General features: G+C 34.3%; 1 protein-coding gene and 1 pseudogene across 3 annotated transcripts in view; both read right to left on the bottom strand.

Moving 5' to 3' along the window:
- The window catches only part of Nubpl (NUBP iron-sulfur cluster assembly factor, mitochondrial), a 239,322-nt gene that overhangs the window by 79,224 nt on the left and 136,644 nt on the right, over positions 1-23,454 (bottom strand). The window lies entirely within an intron of this gene.
- On the bottom strand, positions 17,512-19,703 carry LOC106026464 (SWI/SNF-related matrix-associated actin-dependent regulator of chromatin subfamily E member 1-like; annotated as a pseudogene).

The following is a 23,454-nucleotide window of genomic DNA, read 5'->3' as shown; positions in this document are numbered from 1 at the left end:
TGCTGAGCTGTCCCAGATCCCGCTTTGACTCACTGGAAGCGCAGTTACATTGAGTTTGGGGCTCAGAAAGCTGAACGGAGGGCTGAGTTGGCAGGGTGCCTACATCGACCTGTGGTAAGTGACGGGAGTGGAGCCATTCCATAGAAAGGGGGACTCCAGCAGATGACATTCTGGGACTAGGCAGGACTGGCAAGTACAAGGGGCAACAGTGATTTCAGTCAATTGTTCCTGTCCCAAATGAGGTTGGTGGAATGAGCTAGGCCTGGGTCAGATGACCTGGCTGAGACCCAATAGGTTATCCAAGCTCAAGTCCCTGCTGCGGTGGTACATACTAACCACACTAACCCAATGAAGCCTCAGAAGTTTGACTGACCGGGAGGAGAGATGGTGCAAAGTAATACAGCGCAGGCCACATTAGCTTGACTGATCCGGAGGGGAGGGGCTAGCATACGCTGTCCCTGTGCAACTCACTAGCACAAAGGCTTGACAAAAGGATCTGTAACTTGAGAATAAAGAATGTGAATGAAGAAGCTGGGGTACACAAGAAAACCACCAACAACGAATACTAGAGAGGCTGTGGGGAAAAAGGAACTCTCCTGCACTGTTGGTGGGAGTGTAGACTGGTGCAACCATTGTGAAGGTCAGTCTGGAGATTTCTCAGAAAGCTGGGACTGGAAGCACCATTTGACCCAGCTATTCCACTTCTAGGCATATTCCCAGAATTGAAAGCATCATACCACAGTGATATATGTGCATCCATGTTTATAGCAGCACAATTTGTAATCGCCAGATCTTGGAAACAACCTAAGTGTCCATCAACTGAGGAATGGATAAAAAAGTTGTGGTATTTTTATACAATGGAGTACTACTCAGCTATAAAGAATGATCACATTGAGACATTTATAAATAAATGGACGCAGCTTGAGACCATACTCATAAGTGAAATAAATCAAACTCACATGTATAAGTATCGAATAGTTTCCCTAGTGTAAGAAATGATAAACATACATGAAAGTACGTGGTAATCATGATTCCCAGTCACACTGGTTTGAAGCCATATAATGTTTTCACTCACTAATTGGAATGGTTTTAATCTGGGTTGTTTTATTTTATTGTCTGTGATACTACAAATAACTTTTTTGAAGAAAATAAGAGCGTAATAGCTAGCGCTGATTTAATATCATCCTGTTTTGAAGCCCCATCAAGCTGTTGTTCACTTGTTTCCATTGGTTCTAACATGTTGTATCTTATTATATCTTAATGTATGCAATAGTATAAGCAAATTTTTTATAGACAAAGAGATAATATAGAAATTGATGTTCGGTTTCTGCTAGCTGGTTCTAAATACCCTGCAATAATTTCATTCTCTTGAACGGTTTCACACTGTCTTGATAAGTTTGATGCTATAGTATACGAAGTTAGACTCAAATATTTCAAGGAAAGAGTCACTATGGTAACTACTATTAATGTCAGGCTATCTGGTGGTGAAACACAATGATGCTTAAATTTTTCAGTTCTGACCAGTGTTGTTCTATTGATATGTTCTTTTTTTATCTCACTCTCCCCCTTTTTCTTTCCTTTTTTTAAAATTAATTTATTTCTTAGTATCTTTATCTAAGGGAAAACTAAATTAAAAATAGTGCGATAGATTATAGTAACATTTTTGTTTCCCTATTAACCTGATTTGAACCCCTGTATTGTTCTCCACATCTTGTTCTGACTGATTTTATTATATTCTGTTTTGCTTAATAGTATCAAGTTTGAGGGTATAGGCAACCATTTGGAAGGCAACCAGATATTCTATGATGCCCACTATTGTTTGACTATTCTCTTCTTTGGAAGTCCTGAAAGCTCTCCAATGTGGGTTTTATTGGTCTTCTGTACTGTTTTGTTCAATTCTTTTATATCAGCTGATATAGGCTACTCTTTTTAGGATAACAAGAGGCATAATGGTAACCATTGTTGATCACCTAGTAATCTTTTTTTTTTCATTATATACTGTCATGGTTTATGTTTGTGTCCCTCAGGCCTCATGAGTTTGAATTGTGCATTTGTGATTTGTTCATTGTCTAGTGCTTGGATTGATGGTATTAGTGCTACACCCACTTAGGGGTGGAGCCAGGATGTGATGTAATGGCAGGAAGAAGATGTGTCTTTCTCTTTGCTGGTTTGAGCTTGCTGTTTGCAGCCACCATGAACGGCGGTCCAGCCATGCCCGCCTATCTTGGAGCCAACTGAGTGTGGACTGAAACCTTCAAAAACTGTAAGAAATAAACCTTTCCTTTTCCAACTTGGGCATCAGGCATTTTGTCTCAGCAACGAGCATAAAGTAACTAAGACATATAACATGTCCATCCTCCTGATCTAACTGACTCTGTTTTGCTTTGTCACTTTGAGTTTTCCTTTGGTCCGTCTTGTTTTGTTTTTTGTTTTTTGGCTTTTTTAAAATCTTTTTTCTTTTCCTCTTCAAGAAAAAGTTATAAAAACTGTGGGAGTAATGGAAACTAAAATGTGTGATTGTTAGCGTAAAAAAGAGACGCAGGAAAGTGATCTAAAGGATATAATTGCAAGTATATTTAAATGTGGATAGAGAACCATATTGCTGGTTTTTCTTGGATCACTGAACAGAACTGACTGTAATCTCACTGTATTAATGTCCACTTTGTATGCTTTAATTCTGTAATCTGGACAACTGTTTCTAAGATGACAATATGTGATCTATTAACTGGTGAATACTTACTGTATATTTTTTCTTTTGAAATTCTGTATTACTTCTAGCCTTTTACTGTTTTGCTTCATTTAGTTTTGTTTTTCTCTTTAAATTAAAAAAAAAAGAGGCTGGGATACAAACAAAAGAACTACAAAGGTTATTCACAGAAATAATTAGGAAAACTTCCCAAACATCGGAAAAGGAAATGATATTCTGATACTGAGGCATACAGAACTCTAGCCACCTACAACCAAAACAGATCTACATCCAGGCATATAATAATCAATATCCCAGAAATTCAATATAAGAACAGAATATTAAAAGCTGTTATAGAGAAGAAACAGATCACCTATAATGGAAGGTCCATCAGAATAACAGCAGACTTCTCAACACAAACCATCAAGTCAAGAAGAGCCTGGAATGAAATATTCCTAGCCCTGAAAGAAAATAACCTTAAACCCAGATTGATCTACCCTGCTAAACTGTCTCTAGAAATTAATGGAGAAACAAGATGCTTCCAAGACAAAGAGGAACTTGGAAAATTCACAACCACCAATCCAACTCTACAGAGAATACTGCAGGGCATTCTAGACAGAGAGAAAAGTACTAGGATTCTAGGAAGAGTGGCAGAGAGGCCTCAATGAATGGAGCAGAAAACAGAATGAGAAGATAAGCAGACAACTGATGGCAAAAAAAGAGCATAACAGAAATAAGGCAGAGAAGATGTTATTCAAAAGTGATATGATTGATAGTATCAAGTCTGAGAGTATAGGCAACTACACTGAAGATAACAAGACTCAATGACATACATTCTGGTTTGATAACTGCCAGTTTTTGAAGTTCTATACTATATACAAAGTTGTGTTTTTATTAATACTGTTATGTACGGATATATTCAATTATAGTATATCTGATGATATAGCCAATTCTACTGGAGATAACAAGAGACAACACAGGAACTATGGTAGAACGATTTGTACAACGGTCTTATATTTTTTTTTTTGTTTCATGTGTTTATAGGAATATGTTTTCTTTGTCTTGCTTTGTTTTGTTTCTCCCTCTAATATAGAAAGGATAGAAATACATGTTAAGACTCATGCATGTGTAGAATCTATAAACAGTTTATGAGAACTGATCTTATGACACATGATGAAATGAACAGATACTTTGAAGAAAAAGAGACACTAAAATACCCAGTGCTGATCCTGGAGTGTTATAATGTGAAACCCAGCAATAGTAGTATTCTTTGTTCAGAGTGATAGTAGCCTGCTTGGGTTTATTCAATCTCAGCATAATTGAAGATATGGATAACTGCATGTATGTTTAAGTGTATAGGACTGATAACCATATTTCTAAGTTTTTGTTGGGTAGTTGAAAAGAACTGATTCCAATCTCACTGTTTGAATCCCCACTTTATATGCTCTACATTAGTATCTTGAATAACTATTTGTAAGAAGACAATCTGTAATCATCAACTAGTGATTTCTTACTGTTTATTTTTTTCTTTGAAATTATGTATTATTTCTACCCATTTTCTGCTTTGTTTAGTCTTGCTTTAAATTAAAAAAAAACAGTATAAGGGTACAAGTAATACAGAATTATCAAAAAAAGGTAAGAAATCACTAGTTAATAGATTACATATTGTCATCTTAGAAATAGTTGTTCAAGTTACAGGATTAAAGCATACAAAGTGAATATTCAAAGAGTGAGACTGCAAACAGTTGTGTTCAATGATCCAACAAAAACTTAGTAATATGGTCATCTATCTTAACACACCTAAACACATTTGCAGTTGTAACCTTTAGAGCACTTTTTTTCCTCTCTTTTTTACAACAAAATTTACACATTTTGGGTTTTATTACTCCCATAGTTCTTATTAATTTTTTTTGGAAGAGAATAAAACCAAATGTGACAAAACAAAGCAGTCAGTCAAAACAAAGGATAGACATAGCACATGATGTAAAAACAGAATACAAGGTTATCAACAGTGGTTACCATAATGCCTCTTGCATCCTTAAAAAGAATTGCCTATATCATTAGGTATAATCATCAACTAGTGATTTCTTACTGTTTATTTTTTCTCTGAATGTATGTATTATTTCTACCTATTTTCGGTTTTGTTTAGTCTTTCTTTAAATATAATTTTTTTAAAAAGATAGTAGAGTTAATAAATTCAGCAGTGCAGCTGGATAAAAAGTCAACAATCAAAAATCAATAGCATTCCTATACACAAACAAAAAACTCACTGAGAAAAAAATATGGAAATATTGCCTTTCACAATAACGTCTAAAAAAAATGAAATACTTCAGAATCAATCTAACCAAGAACATAAAAGACTTATATGCTGAAAATTATACTAGTCTAAAAAAGATTGAAGAGGATATTAGAAAATGGAAGGCTATTCCTTGCTCTTAGTTAGGAAGAACCAATATTACATAAATGGTCATCCTCCCAAAACTCTTTATACAGACTCAGTGCAATCCTAATCAAAATACCACTAACGTAACTTACAGATCTAGGGAAAACACTCCTAAAATTCATTTGGAAACAGAAGAAACCTAGAAGAGCGAAAGTGATTCTAGGCAACAAACGAGAGGCAGCAGGCATCTCAATTCCTGACTTGAAACTATACTACAAAACCACAGTGATAAAATCAGCATGGTACTGGCAAAGAAATAGACTTGAGGATTAAATGAACCAGATTAGAAGATGCAAACACAACTACAAAGACACTCAGCCACCTGATATTTGACAAAGGAGCTAAACATGTTCACTGTAAGAAGGATAGCCTCTTTAATAAATGGTGTTGGAAAAATTGGCTTTCCACATGCCGAAGACTGAAACCAAACCCCTGCCTATCATCATGCACTAAACTAAAGTCAAAATGGATCAAAAAGCTAAATATTACATTGGAAACACTAAATCTACTGGAAGACAAGGGATCTTGGAGACATAGGAGCAAGCAAAGTGTTTATGAACAAAACACAAACCACAGAGGGAACACTTCAAAGAATCAACAACTGGGATTTCATATTATTAAAAAGCTTTGCACTTTAAAAGAAATCACCAACAAAGTGAAAAGAAAACCCACAGAATGGGAAAGAATTTTAACCAGCAGTTCCTCACACAAAGGAACTATATCCAAAATATATAAAGAATTAAAAAAAAATCAAGTCCCCCAAATTCAAAGACCCACTCCAAAAACGGGCATCTGAGATGAATATGCATTTCTCAGATAAAGAAATACAAATGGAAAATAAATATATGAAGAAATATTCACCATCACTGGTCATTCGACAAATGCAAATTAAAACAGCATTGAGATTTCATCTCACTGCAGAAAGAATGGCTGCCATCAAAAAATCAACTGATAAGAAATGTTAGCAAGGCTGTGGGGAAAAAGGAACATTTCTCCACTGTTGGTGGGAGTGTACACTGGTAGAGCCACTGTGAAAATCAGTATGAAGATTCCTCAAAAAACTATAATGAAAGTCCCATTCAATCCAGCTATTCCTCTCCTGAGTATTTTCCCCAAAAAATTGAAAAGGTCATGTCACAGTGATATATGTGCGCCCATGTTTATAGCAGCACAATTAAATCTTGGAGACAACCAAAATGCCCATCAACTGGAGGATGGATGAAAAAGATATGGTTTATACAATGGAATATTATTATAGGTAATATAGGTAAATGGAGGCAACTCGAGACTATTCTCATAAGTGAAATAAATGAGACTCATATTTTTAAATAACACCTTGTCACTCTACTTTAAAAAATAATAAAAACTGAAGGACTAATAAGATCCAAAATGCATAATAGACACTGTAATAATGAAAGAGAAGGAAAGTGCTCTGAAGGATATAACTGTATGTATGTTTAAGTGTGTAAGACAGATAATCATACTACTAAGTTTTTGTTGGATTATCAAATAGAATGATTTGCACTGTCATTGTTTACCTGTTCACTTTTTATGTTATGATTTGTAACTTGAACAACTATTTCTAAGATGACAATATGTAATTTATCAGCTAGTGATTTTTTAGTGTTATTATTTTTTAAAAATTCTGTTATTCTACCATTTTTTTGTTTTGCTTTTTTTCTCTAAACAAAAATAAAAACAAGAGAACATGTTATTCAAGTTAGAACAATGATATGTTCTCTTCCTTAATCTCTTCATTTCTCCACAAATGATAAATTGCCCCAATCCATTTTCAAATATCTTCTTTTCTATAGGAAAAAGAAAGGAAGGGCAAAGGATACTTGGGTAAATCTCTCCAAACTCAAATGAGAGCAAACTATGTCTTTAAAAAGAAAAGAAAATAGCATATTCTTCTTTTCCTTTATCATCTTCCATTTCCCGAGCTGTGTGGCTAGCAGAGATGTGGAGCTGACCCTGACAACATGGGAAAGCATCAGTTCACAGAGGACCTATTACCTGAACAATCATACAACGGTCAATTCTCGACGCCTCTACACCTATCTCCTGAAATATTAACGTAAGTTACCCCACAGATGCCTACGTAATTCCACGGTAAAGGTAAAACACTAAAATTTCAAATATATAAATAATGACACTACAACAAAAGTAATATTTTAGTTATTCATGGGAACATCTCTCAAATTCTTTAAAGTTCTGCTCTTGAAACTTCTTATATTTACAGATGTTCATAGCCTAGAAAGTAGATGTTAGTGAAGAATAAGACTTCTTAAAAAGGCTTAAAATATTATAGATCTTCTTGAAAATCAAAATACATTTATTTCTAAGAAGTTATCAAGCCAGATGTGGTAGCCTACACCTTAGATACAAGCTACTCAGGAGGCTGAGGAAAGAAGATCACACAATTGAGACCAGCATGGGCAACTATTTATAGCAATACCTCGTTAAAAATTTTAAAATATATATATCCTCTTCATATACTTAAAAAGACAAAAGAAGTTGGAAATAAAATAATCATTCCCTTTCTTTCCCTTTTCTCTCACTCTCTCTCTGTTTGCAATATTCTTTTCTTACATGATCCTTTAAGAGCATTTTGTATTAAAGAACAAGGGTCTTAGTAATCATGGATGGAAATCTGAGCATAAGTTTCCTAACATCGTGTCACTGAAGATTATTTTAGCTTTCAATAACCTACCATTAAATTCAGGCTTTTTGTTTTGCTTTAGTTTTGGTTTTTTCTTTGTTTGTTTGTTTCCTGAGACAAAATTTTGCTACAGAGTTCAGCCTTGAACTCACTATATAAACTAAGCTGGTCCAGAACTCACAACATTTCTCCTGCTTTAGCCTCCCAAGTGAAGATTTTGTTTTAAATTAATAACTATCTTCCTAACAACAATCTACAAAAGCAAATATATGGCATAATCATTTAAATAAAAATAAATAGGCACAGGCCACCGCCAGATGGGGACAGACAGACCCCAGCCTCTCCCCGTGAGTCAGTGCCATTCAGGTAGAGAACAAAGCCACATCAGCAAGCAAACCTGGACTGGGAACCAGTGCCATGTGTGGGCCACCAGTGGACTGGGACAGACCCCAGCTCCTTCAGGTGCGTGGGCTGACAAACATGAAGTACCAACACTCCCAACCCCACCCTAAGTGACCAGCTCATTTGGAAAAACACAGGCTGTGTCAATAGCTATGGAGGTGATATGCAATGAGATGCCTGTGGTGCTTTGGCGTTTCACTACCATTGCAGGTCTATGGCCAGTGGTCTGGTCACAGGTTCAGAGGATAGTGTAGGCAGTGTGGCATCTAGCAGGATATCTCCTTCTGAGGGTTGTAGCCCTTGCTGATTACTTGTGGTCTTGTTTTGGAAGTCCTATATTGTTTCCATTGCTTTGTTGGGTTCAGTTTTATTCTCTTTTGTTTTGTTTCATTATGTCAAATCTGATGGTAGGAAAAGCTATTTCAGAGATAGCAAGATATATTATGTAGCAATTTTGGATTTATTATAGGCTTCTTTTGAAGTCCTTTGTTGAATTCATTGTTTTGCTTTTATTGTTTCTATTCTATTCTACTCTGATTTTCACTATATCCGAAGTTATCTACAACTATTTTTAAAAGGCATTATGGTAACTATTGTTGATTTCATGTTTTGAAGGCTTGTATCTTTTACACTGGTTTCCTTTAATTAGTTTTATTCTGTTGTATCCTCTTTAAAAGAGAAAAAAGAAAATAATAAAAATAAACAACCTATAAAGTATAATCATAGACAAAATATAGTACTCTAAAAGATTTTTTTAACAAAATCTTTGGAACATTAATACTTTTGAAACTAGGTCAGTAAATTTCATTTTTGGATTTTAAAGATCTAAATCACATTAAATAAACCAACTGTAAGAAATTCTAGCTCCATATGCAGTTACATTTTAAGTGTGAATTATTATTCTGAAGCTTTTGGATTTTAAATCCCGATTAAATACTACGGTCTTTGAAAAAAGCATGTGCTGAAAAAAAGAAGTTTGGCAAAAATCAAGACTATAAATCTACCTGGGGCCAGACAAAAATTAAGATATCTATTTCTCAGATAGAGGAAAGAATTTTATCTAGGAAATTTTAAGCATTTTTGCAACAAATTATCTGTGTAATAGCAGGCCAGTCTGGACTTTGGTTTTCTCATCTGTTAATTATTTTAGGTTAGGTGATCACTAAATTTCCGTCCAACTACTTTTTTAAAAAAGGATGAAAATTATGTTTGTATAAAGTAAAAAGTATTTGTGGCGCACTGCTTACAGAAAAAGTGAATAAAAGCTATTTTTACCACAAAGCACCAAAAAGGAAAAAAAAGTTTGTTTGTTTTGTTTTGTTTTTAGAAAGAAGAAAAGATACACTTAAATATCAGAACAAAAACACTCAGGCTGAGGATTTAGCTCGGTGGCTCAAGTGCTTGCCTGGCAAGCGCAAGGTCATGAGTTTTGATCCCCAGTACAAAACAAAACAACCACTCCAAGCTACTTGGTACACTTAACAAATTTATTTTATATAATAATCATACTTTTGTTGAAAAATGTAGCTAAATTTTACCAAAAGAGAGACAGATTGATTAAAATTTATAGTGAATCAAAGATTTAAATATTAAAACAGAAACATTTAATCTACTAGAAGACAAGGTAGGTAGAAATCTTGGAGACATAGGAGTAGGCACAGAGTTCAAGAACAAAACACAAATCACACAGGGAATACTTCTAAGAATCAACAACTGGGATCTCATCTTATTAAAAAATTTTTGTACTTCAAAAGAAATCATCAGCAAAGTGAAAAGAAAACCCACAGAATGAAAAAGAAGTTTAGCCAGCAGTCTCTCAGACAAAGGGCTTATATCCAGAATATACAAAGAACTAAAAACCATCAAGCTCCCCAAATTCAAAGACCCACTTCAAAAATGGGCATCTGAGAGGAATACGCATTTCTCAGATGAAAATATACAAGTGGCAAATACATGGAGAAATGTTTACCATCACTGGTCATTCAAGAAATGCAAATTAAAACAGCACTGAGATTTCATCTCACTCCAGAAAGAACGGCTGCCATCAGGAAATCAACTGATAACAAATGTTGGTGAGGCTGTGGGGGAAAAGGGAACACTTCACTGTTGGTGGGAGTGCAGACTGGTGCAGCCACTATGGTAATCAGTATGGAGATTTTGCAGAAGACTAGGATTGGAAGTTCCACTCAATCCAGCTATTTCCCTCCTGGGTATTTTCCCAGAAAAACTGAAAAGGTCATGTCACAGTGATATATGTGCACCCATGTTTATAGCAGCACAATGTGTAATAGCTAAATCTTGAGAACAACCAAAATGCCCATCAACCACAGAATGGATGAAAAGATGTGGTATTTTTATACAATGGAATATTACTCAGCTATATAAAAGATCTTGATCTTGAGGATTTTATAGGTAAATCGAGGCACCTTGAAACTATACACATAAGTGAAATAAATGACTCATATTTGTAAATATCATATTGCCTCTCTAGTGTAAAAAATAAGTATTAAAAGACTGAAAGAGTAACAAGATCCAAAATATACAACCAATATTATAATAATTAAAGGGAAAGAAAGTGCTTGAAAGGAAAGAACAACTTGTAGATATACACATATAGCTGTATGTATGTTTAAGTAAGCAAGATAGATAACCATACTACTAAGTTTTTGTTAGTTCATCAAAAAGAATAGTTTATGCTGTTATTGTTTGATTGTTCATTTTTCATGCTTGGATTTTGTAACGTGAACAACTACTAAGAACAATATGTAATATATTAACTAGCAATGATTTCTTAGTGTTTTTTTGAAATTCTGTATCATTTCTACCCTTTTTTCTGTTTTACTTTTTTTTAAATAATAATAAAAATTCAAAAATAAATTCATAGTGAACTACAATTGATTATAGCTGATTCTGGCTGCCATGCTAAAATATTCGACCCTATAACTTCTAGGAACCAATGAGTCATAACAATATGAAATGTAATTAACAAAATATACACATTTCTAAGTTGTTAAGGAGAATGTCTACCCTCAGTTCAGATAAGGAGTGGGGAGGGGATTCACAAGCTTTTGAAGGTTGAGAGATCTAGTCTAACTTCCTGCAGATAAAAGTCTTCTGTGAACACTCATGACAGGTATATACTTAACCATCAAAGCAAACTCCACCACTCACCTCGATAATTTCTACATACCCAAATATGAATTTTGGATCACTGTAAGTATGGAAGAAAATGTTACTTAATAATCTTACCCTTTTTTGCTACATATTTATTTTTATTTACTTTATTACTCATCCTACACAATTTTGCATATACATTGCTTTATGATTTGTCTTTAATAACTAGGAGAAAACTACTACTTATGTGACTTCCCTTTTTAATATGAGCAAGAATTAACTAAATTCTAAGGATTTTTTTTTTACTATAGAACTATATTTGAGCTTTCAAAAGATTTTCAAAGAGTTATAGTTGTAGCAAAATTATTTTACATTTTAAAAAACTACTATATTTTCAGTCAAGAAAGAAATCAGCAAAGGTTCAGGATGGGCAAGAGTTGTGTGAATATGAAAATGAAAAGGTCAAGCAGAAAGTCAGACATAAAGCCATGTTAGTAATTCACTGTTTGAACTTCCAAGAGTTGCTTTTTTCCCTTGTGGTTCCTCATTTTACAATGATTCACAAAGAGAATTTTAAAGCTAGAAAATACCATAGAGGTTATCTGTCCAATGTCTTTATTTTACAGATAAAGAAACTGAAATTCACAGTCAAATAGTTTGTCCAAAAGTTATTCTGAAAAATAAAAATATTTCTTGTCTACTGTACTGAGATTTTTTTTAGAAGAGGAAATGAGATTGTAGATTGGGGGAAGGGAATGCTAGGTAATTAGGTAGTAGTAATCACAAAAAGTTAATGAAAAGCTTATTGTGCCATGCAAGTAAAAATTATAAATTTTTTTCTGATTAAATATATCATGTTTATTCCTACAAAAGAATGCTGAGAAAATAGTTATCCACTTCAAAATGGCCCCAACAAGTGATTTTAAAATAGTTTTTCCATAGGCTAAGTGATTTAAGCAGAGGAAAATACCTTTTGAAAATTAAAGGGAAAATTCTCTAGAATAAAAAAAGAAAAAAAAACTAAGTGTGAAAATATTTGGTCAATATATAATTTAAAAATATGTAAATGACTAAAAGTAGGGGATAAAAAGTGAGCAGAAGTTACATCTGTTGTTTGAATACAGTAGTCAAATATCTACATTTTAATGACCATACCCATTAAGTAGACTCACCACCTACCAAAATGAAAACAGTAAGCTTCAGTAGCGTAACCTACTGAGAGCTCAGCACTTTAACGCACAAGACTTGAGAAACATTAAGGAATATAGGCCAGAGAACCCAGATGGAGATAGTAGGAAAGAGGGAAACAGGGATGAGGATAGGAGAAAAGACATAAAGCAACCCAATTCCCACATCACTATCTTCAGCATTTGCAACTTCCTAAACTACATATTATCTCATAACTCCCCAAAAGACATTTAAGACGCCTAAGACCTTTCAACTGCAAATAAATACGTTTTCTACACCTCATTAAAAGACTATTGAATCAGCACCTGACTTTTCAGTCACATTTAAGTACCTTAGTCATTACAATTGAACTTGCTAACAATAATGTTGTACCCTGATGAGCAAGAAAATGTGGCAATGTGTCTAGAAATTGTTCCTATCTCAACAAATATCTATTGTTTTCATGTTTATCTGCTATTACTGATCACACAGTATTAGACATGCTTAAAGCCAAAGTATAAAATAACAAGACAGGGAAGATAATCTTTATAGACCTTAACTCTAACTCAGAAATCAGCATCTACATTTTTATGTGTCAATTGCTCTTCTACACACTAGGGATACAGTAATGAACAAGGCCCCTGAAATTCCTGCTTTCATGAAAGGGTGCTAGGAAAGCAATGAAAAGCCAATCAGCGTATCACCTGTAATCTTGATAAAATATCAATTTATTATCTACAAAACTGGACACCTCATAAAACTTATATAAATGTCATTATCTCCTTAGGAAACAAACATTAGGCAAAAGATCCACAAATAAGTCGTAGACTCTACACCAGTGTTGCCTGAGCCACCCCCATTTCCTGTGGCATATACATAACAGAATGCTTTGAGATATAACTCACAGCTGAAATAGAAGAACAATAATTTGATCATGCTAAGGCCAATTTATGCCTTTTTTCTACATAGAAACTCAGTAAGCTATGGTCTCTCAAATAAGATTTTAATAATAAATATGTGGTTTTTTAGAGCATATTTTGCCGGTCTTAGTTTCAAAACTAATATCCAGATAAGTGATTTATTTCAAATAATAGGACTGTCAATTTTAAACCATTATCAATTAGACTGTTGTTCAAATTATAAATTACAACTCATATTTTAAGATGATAATAATTTTTCTTTTCCAGTTGAAGAAACAATTTTGACATGATGAATGCATATGTTTGCAAAATTCCATCAAAACAGGCAAAGAATTGAAAGAAAAAAATAGAAATATAGGTTCTGCAAATGGGAAAGGGACCAAGAAGTGGAAAGAGCAGGAATGGATAGGGTAGTAGGGGGCGAAAAAAGAATTAAAATATGTTATGCACATGTACCAACTGTACACAATAAGTGTAAATATTATTGAGAAAGAATGGATACAAACATATACTAAAAATAGTAATACAATACACACACATGATAACTACGTATAAAGGAAGAAATAAAACAAAGGATTGAAATTCAGACTAAGCTATTTTTGCACCAGAAAATAAGACTATATGGGTGTAAGGAATTAACTCTTTGAATCAAGTATAATCTCAGTAATTGTGAAATATTAATACATAGGCAATAAATCAGAGAAAAAAGAACAGATTCCCAGTATAAATTAGCTAATGGTCTGATTCAATCTCTCAACCTCTTCCTCTAGCCCAATATCTCATTTTCCTCTGTTCTTCCAACCAGTGGTACATGGAAACACAGAGGGAAAGAAGACCTGTACAATGCGAAAGCTAAAGCTAAAACTTGGACACCTTCCCTTAGATTAGAAGAAATACATACTAACTATAGAGTCATGTCCCACCCTCCTGTTAGACAGTGAACTCACCCTTTTTATATTTTTTACTTTAAAGAGAATAAAACAAGACAAAGCAAAAACAAAACAAAATAGAACAGAGTAAAACAATGCATATAATACAGGATTTCAGAAAAAGACAGCGGGAAATCAACAGTGGCTACCATAATGTCTCTTGTTTTTTTCGAAACAGTTGTCCATACCTTCACACACAGTAAGTTAATACACATCAAAATAATATAAAAACAATCAAAACACAAGAAAGAGAGCCTTAAGGGATTTCAAGACCACATACTAGGAAATCAATAATGGCTACCATTCAAAGTAGCTGTCCATATTTTCATACATATTAGAATCAAATAATTGAAAACAGACTGAAACCAATCAAAACTAAGAATAAAAGCATTATTGGCTTTTGAATCAAGTGATAGGAAATCATCAATGGCTACCATGGTATCTTGTTTTCTTCAGTGTAGTTTGAACTCACCCTTTTAAAGGTAGAGATTAAGTTTTATTCACTTTTTTATGTTTTCACTAAGTAATAGTAGGCACATATCAACCCAATAAAGGCCTTATTTTTTTCAATTAAAAGAAGGCAATTAAAAAGACTTCTCACCACTAAAACTACTGGCCTTCTGGCCCCTATCCAGCATGAAGAAATGGGTAATGACGGAATTAGAAGATTTTTACTCTTTTACTTTATGTATTTATATTGTGGTGCTACTTAAGTTTCTATAAAAATACATATTTTCTTTGTATTAAAGTTAAAAGTATTGTCATCTTCATAGTTTAAAGTTTGAGAGGTTATAATTAGTGCTGTGATAGCCTAAAACATTTTCACATATTTTTATGGAATTAGTTTTAAATTTTGTAATATTTTAAAGTATCTCAGTGAGAAATCTTTATCCTATGAAAATGAATTTGAATTTTAAAAGACAAAAAGCAGTTGGAGCCTGATCTGGTAAACAGGTAATACTATAAACAATACTATATGAATAAATATAAAATAAGACTATTCCCACTAGCCATGGCAGGGAATCAAACTAAATGTACTTCGATGAATGGATAAAGAAAAAATATGCGGGGCTGGGGATTTAGCTCAGCGGCATAAGCACCTGCCTTGCAAGCAGGCAGTCGTGAGTTCGATCCCTGGTACCGATAAAAAGGAAAAAGACAAAAAGAAAAAAAAAAAAAAAAAGAAAAAATATGCACATATGCACAGTGGAATACCATTCATTCTTTTAAAAAAGACCAAAATACCATCAGTTATGACAACATGAATGAACCTAGACAACACTGTGTTGATTGAAATAAGCCAGGCACAGAAAGATAAATACTGTATGATCTCATTTATATATGGAATCTTAAAAAAAAGATAAATCAATAAATACAGAAAGTAAAATGGTGGTTAGAGGAGCTAGAGCTTTGGGAAGATGCTGGTCAAGGAATATAAAAATTTCAATTAACAGAAATATGTTGAGATCTACTAAACAATACAGTGACTAGAGTAAAAATAAGTACATATATCGTATACTTGAAAACTACTAGGAGAGTAGATTTTAAATGTTCTCTCTCTCTCTCTCTCTCTCTCTCTCTCTCTTTCTCTCTCTCTGTCTCATAGCTGTACAGTGTTGTGTGCTTAAAAAAAAAAAAAAAAAAGACAGGGTCTTGCTCTGTAATCCCGGCTAGCCTTGAACTCATGGTGATCCTCCTGCCTCAGCCTCCCAAGTGCTGGGATTACAGGTGTGTACTACCATGCCTGGCCATGTTTTATGCTTTTGAAAAGATGTCTCATAATTTAACAGCCTTATGCATTGATTTATAAAATATTTCTCAGCTCCTTCTTCATGGAAGACATAATTATACATATTTCATTATTATTCATATGAGCCAAGAACAGTTTGCCAAATTTTCATATCACACATAAACACAATCACAAAATTTAACCTCTATTTATCTAGATATAAAAAACAGTTTTGTACAACATACGACATTAATTACCAAAAACAAAAATATTTTCAAACAAGTGCTTAGAAAATGTTTGACATTTTGTGAATTTCCTAAATTTTTGAAGCTTTGCTAACAGAGCTAATTTTCCCACATATAAGTCTTTCAAAACATTAATAGCAAGAATGCCAACTGAATTTTAAATATTTTCTTTATCAACAATAGTACATGTTATTGATATTATATATGAAAAATAGGTATGATATAACAGTTTAACAGACTTTTAATTATTATTCACTCAAAAAATATTTATTGAATACCAACTTATTCATCTTATACTTGAAATGCTGGGAATTCAACAGTGAACAAGATAGTCAAGAAGTTACCACAAACCTCATGTAACTTACATTCTGATGGATGGAAACAGTCACTTTTCAAACAGAAAAGAAAAATGTCAAATCATAAGAACTGTTCTGATGACAATAAATTAAAATGATACTGATCGTGACAGTCTGCTCTTTCGATATTTAAAATGAGACCTAAATGTCACATGAGGGACAGACACTGAAGATCCATGGAAAGGAGATTCTAGACATTAAGAGCCCTAAGATGGACATGAACTTCAGTTACCTGAAGAAAAGAAGAAATATATTCTGAACAAGGGTGAGCTTGGTAGATAAGTAAGAATCTGACTTAGCAGAACCTTGAAACTAAGGTGAAGACTTTGAATTATGGTCTAAGAACAATGGCATTTTGTTTTGTTTTATATTTAATTATAGGAAGTTTAATAACATATGAAAGAAAAGACCAGAACAAACCCCTATGTATTGCTTATCACTTCGTTTCAGCAGTTACCAACTGATGGTAACATATACCCCTTTACTCCTTATTCACTCCTCCAACCTCATATTCAGCATGTGTTCCTGTAAAATAAAGATTCTTCTTGGAAACAGGACTATAATCTTTGTAATCTGAGTTATCCCTCCTTAATTTTTTCCCCTATTAGAACTTGTTTGTTGGAGAATAAAAAGTTGGAGTTATTTGTCCTGCAGGATTTTTCATACTCTGAATTTATTTATTACACTTTCACAGTATCACTTAGCATGTTTTGCTATTTAATGTATTCCCTAAATCTGGATACGTAACCAGATTCAGCTTTTAATTTTAGCAAAATTACTCATAATTTATGCTATGTACTTTCACCATTAGGCAAGAAAAAATACATTGCTTTCTCTGTGTATATGACATTAGAAGACAGAGATACTTCCTGCCAAGATCTATTAAAATATTTTATTAAAGATTATAAAATGCTGATATTAATTTCTATTATCCCTTCTTTATTAGCTGGTATACTTCTCTAGAAAAGGTATTCCTCTCATCAATTACTTGGTTAAGAAAAAGGAAACACGAATACCTGATTCTTTTTTATCTTTAAAATTTTCCAACAAATGAATTGGTTACCTGGCACATCAGCATTTAATAAGGGAAGTCTTTAAAGATTATTCTGAACAGTGTTTGGAGAAGCAGTGATATTAAAAAGCAAGAAGGACCACTGGAGAGGCTTTTGCAATATTCTACATAAGAAATGATGTTGGCTTGTACTAGAATAGTAGAGAAAATAAAGAGAAGTAGGCAATTTCAGATATATTTGAAAAGTAAAGCCCAGAGGACTTCAACGCTTGTCTCCTCAGTCTCTGACAGAAAGCTGTTTCTTCTTTTCCCTGGCTTTGCACCTCCGGGGTGCCAGGCTGCCCTGACAGGCTCCGCCTGCTCCCCTGGGCTTTCTCCTGGTCATCTTGCCTTTTCCTGGCCTCTTCCTCAGCGACAGTCTTTTCTATATCTACTTCCACCTTCAGATCACACAACTTTTTAAATTGACTGTTAAATGAATCTGTGCTTTCCAGGAATTCCCTTTTCTTTTTCAGGGACCTTTCCTGTATTTGAAGAAGTTCAGCTTTCAGTTTTTGTTAATGAAACACGAACCATTGAGAACCGGTCTTGTCACTTGAGGACCTGTATCCTAGCTGTTGTGACAACTGACTGACTGTCTGGCACCACACTCTTACAGAGGATTTCACTGATGAGGCAGAGGTTTCTCTGGAAACTGGTGGTGGCTGTATACTACACAGGAGAGTCATCCTCATCACCTCTGGATCTTCAGGACGATGAATGCTCATGAAAGTTTCCTTTCTACATGCAGGACTCTCAACTTTCTTCCTCTCATGCAGTTCGTGCACAACTTTTTACACTGACGTAAGCAACACATGGCAAAGCAACTATGACAGGCCTTCATAGATTCACTGTACTCTCTCATATTTTTTTCACATTCATTTAAACATTCTTGTTTCTCTTCATCAGTGAGATCTTGCCACATGCCATCAATAATCTTGCCAATTTCCCACAACCTTAGGTCAGGATTGGAAGCCTTTACTTGATCCCACACCTCTCTGCTGTACCTCATGCAAGGCATGAGTGGCTTATTTGGTGGCTTTGGAGGTTTTGGAATCATAATACCAGAGGACTCCATGACCTGGCTGTTGGTGCCCGGGCTGTAGTTGTTGTAGCTGATAACTACGGATTGTATCTGCAAATCCTGGTGTGCTACGTGTTTGTGTTGTAGGAGCTAGGGAAGGTCCTACAGCTCTGGCTCCACTTCCTTGGTCTCATGTACTTTCAAGAAGTAAAAGAAACAGTTCTGTTAGTCAAAAAAAAAAAAAAAAAAAAAAAAAAAAAAATCCTACAAACTAAGAAAATACAATAAGCACAAAATAATTTCAAACACCACAAATGCAAATCAAATATTTCAATAATTACAAAGAGCTTCGGCCAAGAAGCACTGTTGAAAGCAAAGGTACTGAGTTCATTTACAATGGTTTAAAAGAATGGTATTTAAGCTGTGACTGAAAGAAAAAAATTCTAAGATCTTTCAATTATAATAAAATACATAAAGTAATTCTATTATCCTGTGTAGAGATAAAATATTTTGATTTCTGAGATATAACTGTTCTTTAAGTTCTATGTTTTCTTTCTACTTTAAATGCTTTTTTTGACATTTATTTTTAAAGAGACATAATTAAGTGCTTTGTGCTTTTGTGTATTTTTCTTATTCAGAATCATCATGAATGTTTAAATGCAAATTAGTTCCATCAAACATCTTTTAGATGACAAATTGTATTCTGAATATCAATTATTCAAAAACACAGTCAGAAGATTCCCAACCTGATTGCTTAAACACTAAATGTACAAACCCAAATGATGTATCTATTCACATTATTTGTTATACAAAATAGGTTATCTATATTTATATTTATTTATATAAGGTCTCAAATGAGGCTCTTCCCATCAAATTTCTTTGCTATTCTACCTTTTCCCAAGTAAGAATTTCTTTATCTTTCTTTTTTTCCTCCATTCTCACTTCATTCACACTCCCCCAAACAACCCCTGTCATGGTAAAACATTTCATTATATTTCTTTTTTCTCATTCTCTCCCTATTTAAATGTGGAATCCTCCCCAAAATTAAAAAAAAAAAAACCCTAAGAATTTCTTCAATATCCATTGAATAATCCTTAACCTGGTAAAGTAAGAAACAGAGTTGCCTGCCAAGAACAAGACTCTGATTTTTATTTCCTTAACCTTTCCAATTGCTATTTCTTCCTTCTCTCAAAAATACACTTAGTCTTACTCTCAACAATAAGAATTACTGTAATGTAGTTTCTAAGAAGGCAGATGGAATGGAACCTTAACTGCTTTAAATGAGTGCAGATATAAGGACCCAAAACTTTAAGCATTATCTGATTTGAGGGAAACTCTTTTGTTTAAGATATACAACATACAACCAAACTAGAATTTCCATAAGCAAGTGAGGATATTCATTCATCAGAAATATTTAAGAATTGTATAGTACATTCAAAATTGAAACAAAAGCATTGTCTGATTGAGGATATCATCATGACTTGTAGTAAGGAGTATTTAGAGTTATAGAAACATCTACCAACTAATTATTTAGGTCATGTGCTGCCTCTGATAAATCTTTAAGGGTTGGGATATAGCTCAGTTGGATAGCACTTGCCTAGCATGTGCAAGGTCATGGATTCAATCCTCAGCACTGCAAGAGAAGAGTCACTGAAAACTTCCTTTCCCACAGCATTCATTTCTTCAGTTTTTACTTTATCCAATATACCTTCACAATAGCTTAATTTTCAAATACCTCAAATTATATCACTTATCCCTTACAGTAACAATTTATTAACATACATGAAGATAATATAGTAACTAGTAAAATATATGCAAATTGAATTTTAGGATAAGAGGGCATTTTGCATGCACAAGTTCTTAAGGTCCTAGAGAGCCCTATAAAACTTAGAACCTGATTTTTCTCATTCATTCTTCTTACTACATTTTTTCCATTTATAATATTAAAGCAATAAAAGAAGATTAGCAACCATGAGAATATTGAGGAGAAATCTTGGAGAAACGTAATCATAAAAATGAACAATAAAGATTTGGGTAGCAAAAAGACTAAAAATTGAGAAATGCAGACACATATTCAATAGGTGTTGATGGACTATTTGCCATCTACTTCTTAAGGCTCTGGATAGTAGCTTGAAAGAGAGCTTTACAGAGATGCATGGGGAGTTTGGGTTCTTTCATTTGTTAACTGCTGATACCACTAAACAACACTATATTCAGGATCTTTATTTTTACGTGACCTTACACACACACACACACACACACACACACACTGTCTCTCTCACACACACACACACACACACTCTCTGTCTCTCTCACACACACACACACACACACACACACACACACACACTCTGTCTCTCTCTCTCACACACACACACACACACAGACCTTGTAATTTCTCAGTTCCTCAAATTACTCTTATAGTAAACTTCCCATACTCAGGCAGAAAAGCACCTTCCTTCTTTATCCAGGAAATCTTTGAGTCACAAAGCAGCAACAGTAAGAACCTAACTGAACCTGGCTGTGGAAATGGAAAAACTAAACTACAATTCTAATATAGAGATAGATCATTTCAAAACAATGGAAGAGAGTCATCTGAAGGGTGGAGATGCACTTTGTGATTAGCAAAAGATACACAGTAAGTTGGGGACCAGTAGGCTCAGAGATAGTAAAGATACCAGGATCTAAAGGCTCACTGAGGTTAAAGATTAAGCAGTTCCGTAAGTGAGGGTGTAAGAATGCTGGCAGTTTAAAGTCACAATAGCACTCTGAAAGGTAAGACACAGAGATTAGAAAGCTCAAACGACAACCAAAACCTTAGTGAGACCATGACAATGGATGGCTGGAAGAGAACCTAGTGGAAATAAAATTTGTGTAAATTGTGATGGAAGAATGGAAAGTGATATACAAGGTATTGGCACAAGTCTGTGCAAGACTAAAAGCTCTTGAACTGAGTCTTGGTCTAAGGCCTTAGAGGTGCTTGCTGTGTGGTTTGATGGCTTCAGATAGCAGATATTAAGAATATAGAAGCTAAGACCCTCCCAGAGGCCTAATGAATCAGAATCTAAACTCTAGCAAGAATCTCAAGTGATTCCTACACGTTTGAAAGTTTGGCATATATCTGAATAAGTAATAGAAAAGACAAAGGTAAGAAGATGCTATTCTTACAGCATGAGCTCTGAGAGTTTGTGTGTGTGTGTGTGTGTGTGTGTGCATAATGGTTAGAGAAAATGGGTTCCACAGTGTCGGAGAAGAATAAGCTAATTCTAACAGTATCTCTGTTTTTAATAATCTCTGGAGCTTGAGATTTCATAGTGTTACATCTATTGTCTTAAATTTTTGATATGGTTTTCCTATCCCTTTTCTCTATATTTGTTCAAGTTCATCCTCTGTTTTAGCTTTTTTTAAGGCGAGGAGAAGGCTTCATGTTTTATTTTAGGTTGCCTTAACTTTCTTTTACAAAGAGATGAAATATTTAGAATCACCTTGGAGACTTCTACTTTCTAGTCTGGCATGGAAGGAGTTCATAAACTGCTACTCTGTTAACAAATAAAGAGCTAAACAAACTGAAAAATCAACAACTCTTCTCAGATCAACAAAAGCACGAAGAAAATACGCCAAACTGTTATCCCAGCTTTGGCAAGGCAGAGAGGCAGATTCAAAGAACCACAATTTATCTGTAGAGAAACCCTTCTGGGAACACAGGCAGGAGTAGGAAAGCCTAAATCGTGACTGACAAGTTGCTTGAGACTCCATGTGGACAATTCTTATAGTCAGAAGCCCAGGGGGCTGCAGTCACAGGAGGGTCTTGCACTTGTGAGTTTTACCTCCAGGAGCTCACCCAGGTTCTCATATTGAATACCTCAAAAGAATGCTTCTGGCAGCAGAAGAGGAAAAGTAGCCATTATGAAACACACCATAATACTCTACCCTTCTAAATAAACTATTGTTGCTAGAGTCTAATCTGCCAGGTTTAGATCAAAGCTTAACATACCCAAGAAAAGAGAAACACCCAATCCAGCTTCCTCTAGACATTCCATCCCAGCTGGAGGTAGGTAGGGGTCTAAGTGGTAGGTAGGGGTCTGAGAAACATTTGTCAATATCATATTCCAGATGCAAAGACTCATTAACGGACTGAAATCTATTCATGAAATAATAAAATGCTTCCTCTTCATCCACATCTCACCAACACTTTAGTTTGTTTGTTTGTTTGTTTTTGGTCTTTTGACACAGTCTCATTATGCAGTTTGGGCTGGCTTTGAGCTCACTTTGTAAGGCAAGCTGATCTCAGAACTTGCAATGATCCTCCTGCCTCAGCTGCCTGAGTGCTGGGATTACAGAACATGCACCACCAAGCCCAGCATTACCAACACATTTTTAAAGTTCTATTTACTGCAGTCCTTTTGCATAATAAAGCATGTCTGCCTACCAAGAAAAAAAGTACAATGTATACTTAAGAGGCAAAAAAAAATACACTGCAAAGTCAGGGCAAGCATTTGAACTAGCCTCAGATACGGCAAAGAGGTTGAAATTTTCGTATCAGAAAGTTTTTTTAAAAATATGATTAATATTCTAAGGGCTATAATGAATAAAGTAGACTACATGCTGAACAAATAGGAAGTTAAGCAGAGGGATGGAAATTCTAGGAAAAAATCAAAAAGATGCTGAAGAACAAAAATATTGTAATAAAATTGGAGAATAGTCTTAAATGACATGACAGATTCAC

Source organism: Cavia porcellus, unplaced genomic scaffold, assembly GCF_034190915.1.
Source record: "Cavia porcellus strain 051 isolate PalLab524CR breed Dunkin Hartley unplaced genomic scaffold, mCavPor4.1 scaffold_1, whole genome shotgun sequence".
Lineage (NCBI taxonomy): Eukaryota > Metazoa > Chordata > Mammalia > Rodentia > Caviidae > Cavia > Cavia porcellus.
This window is presented reverse-complemented; position numbering and strand designations above follow the sequence as displayed.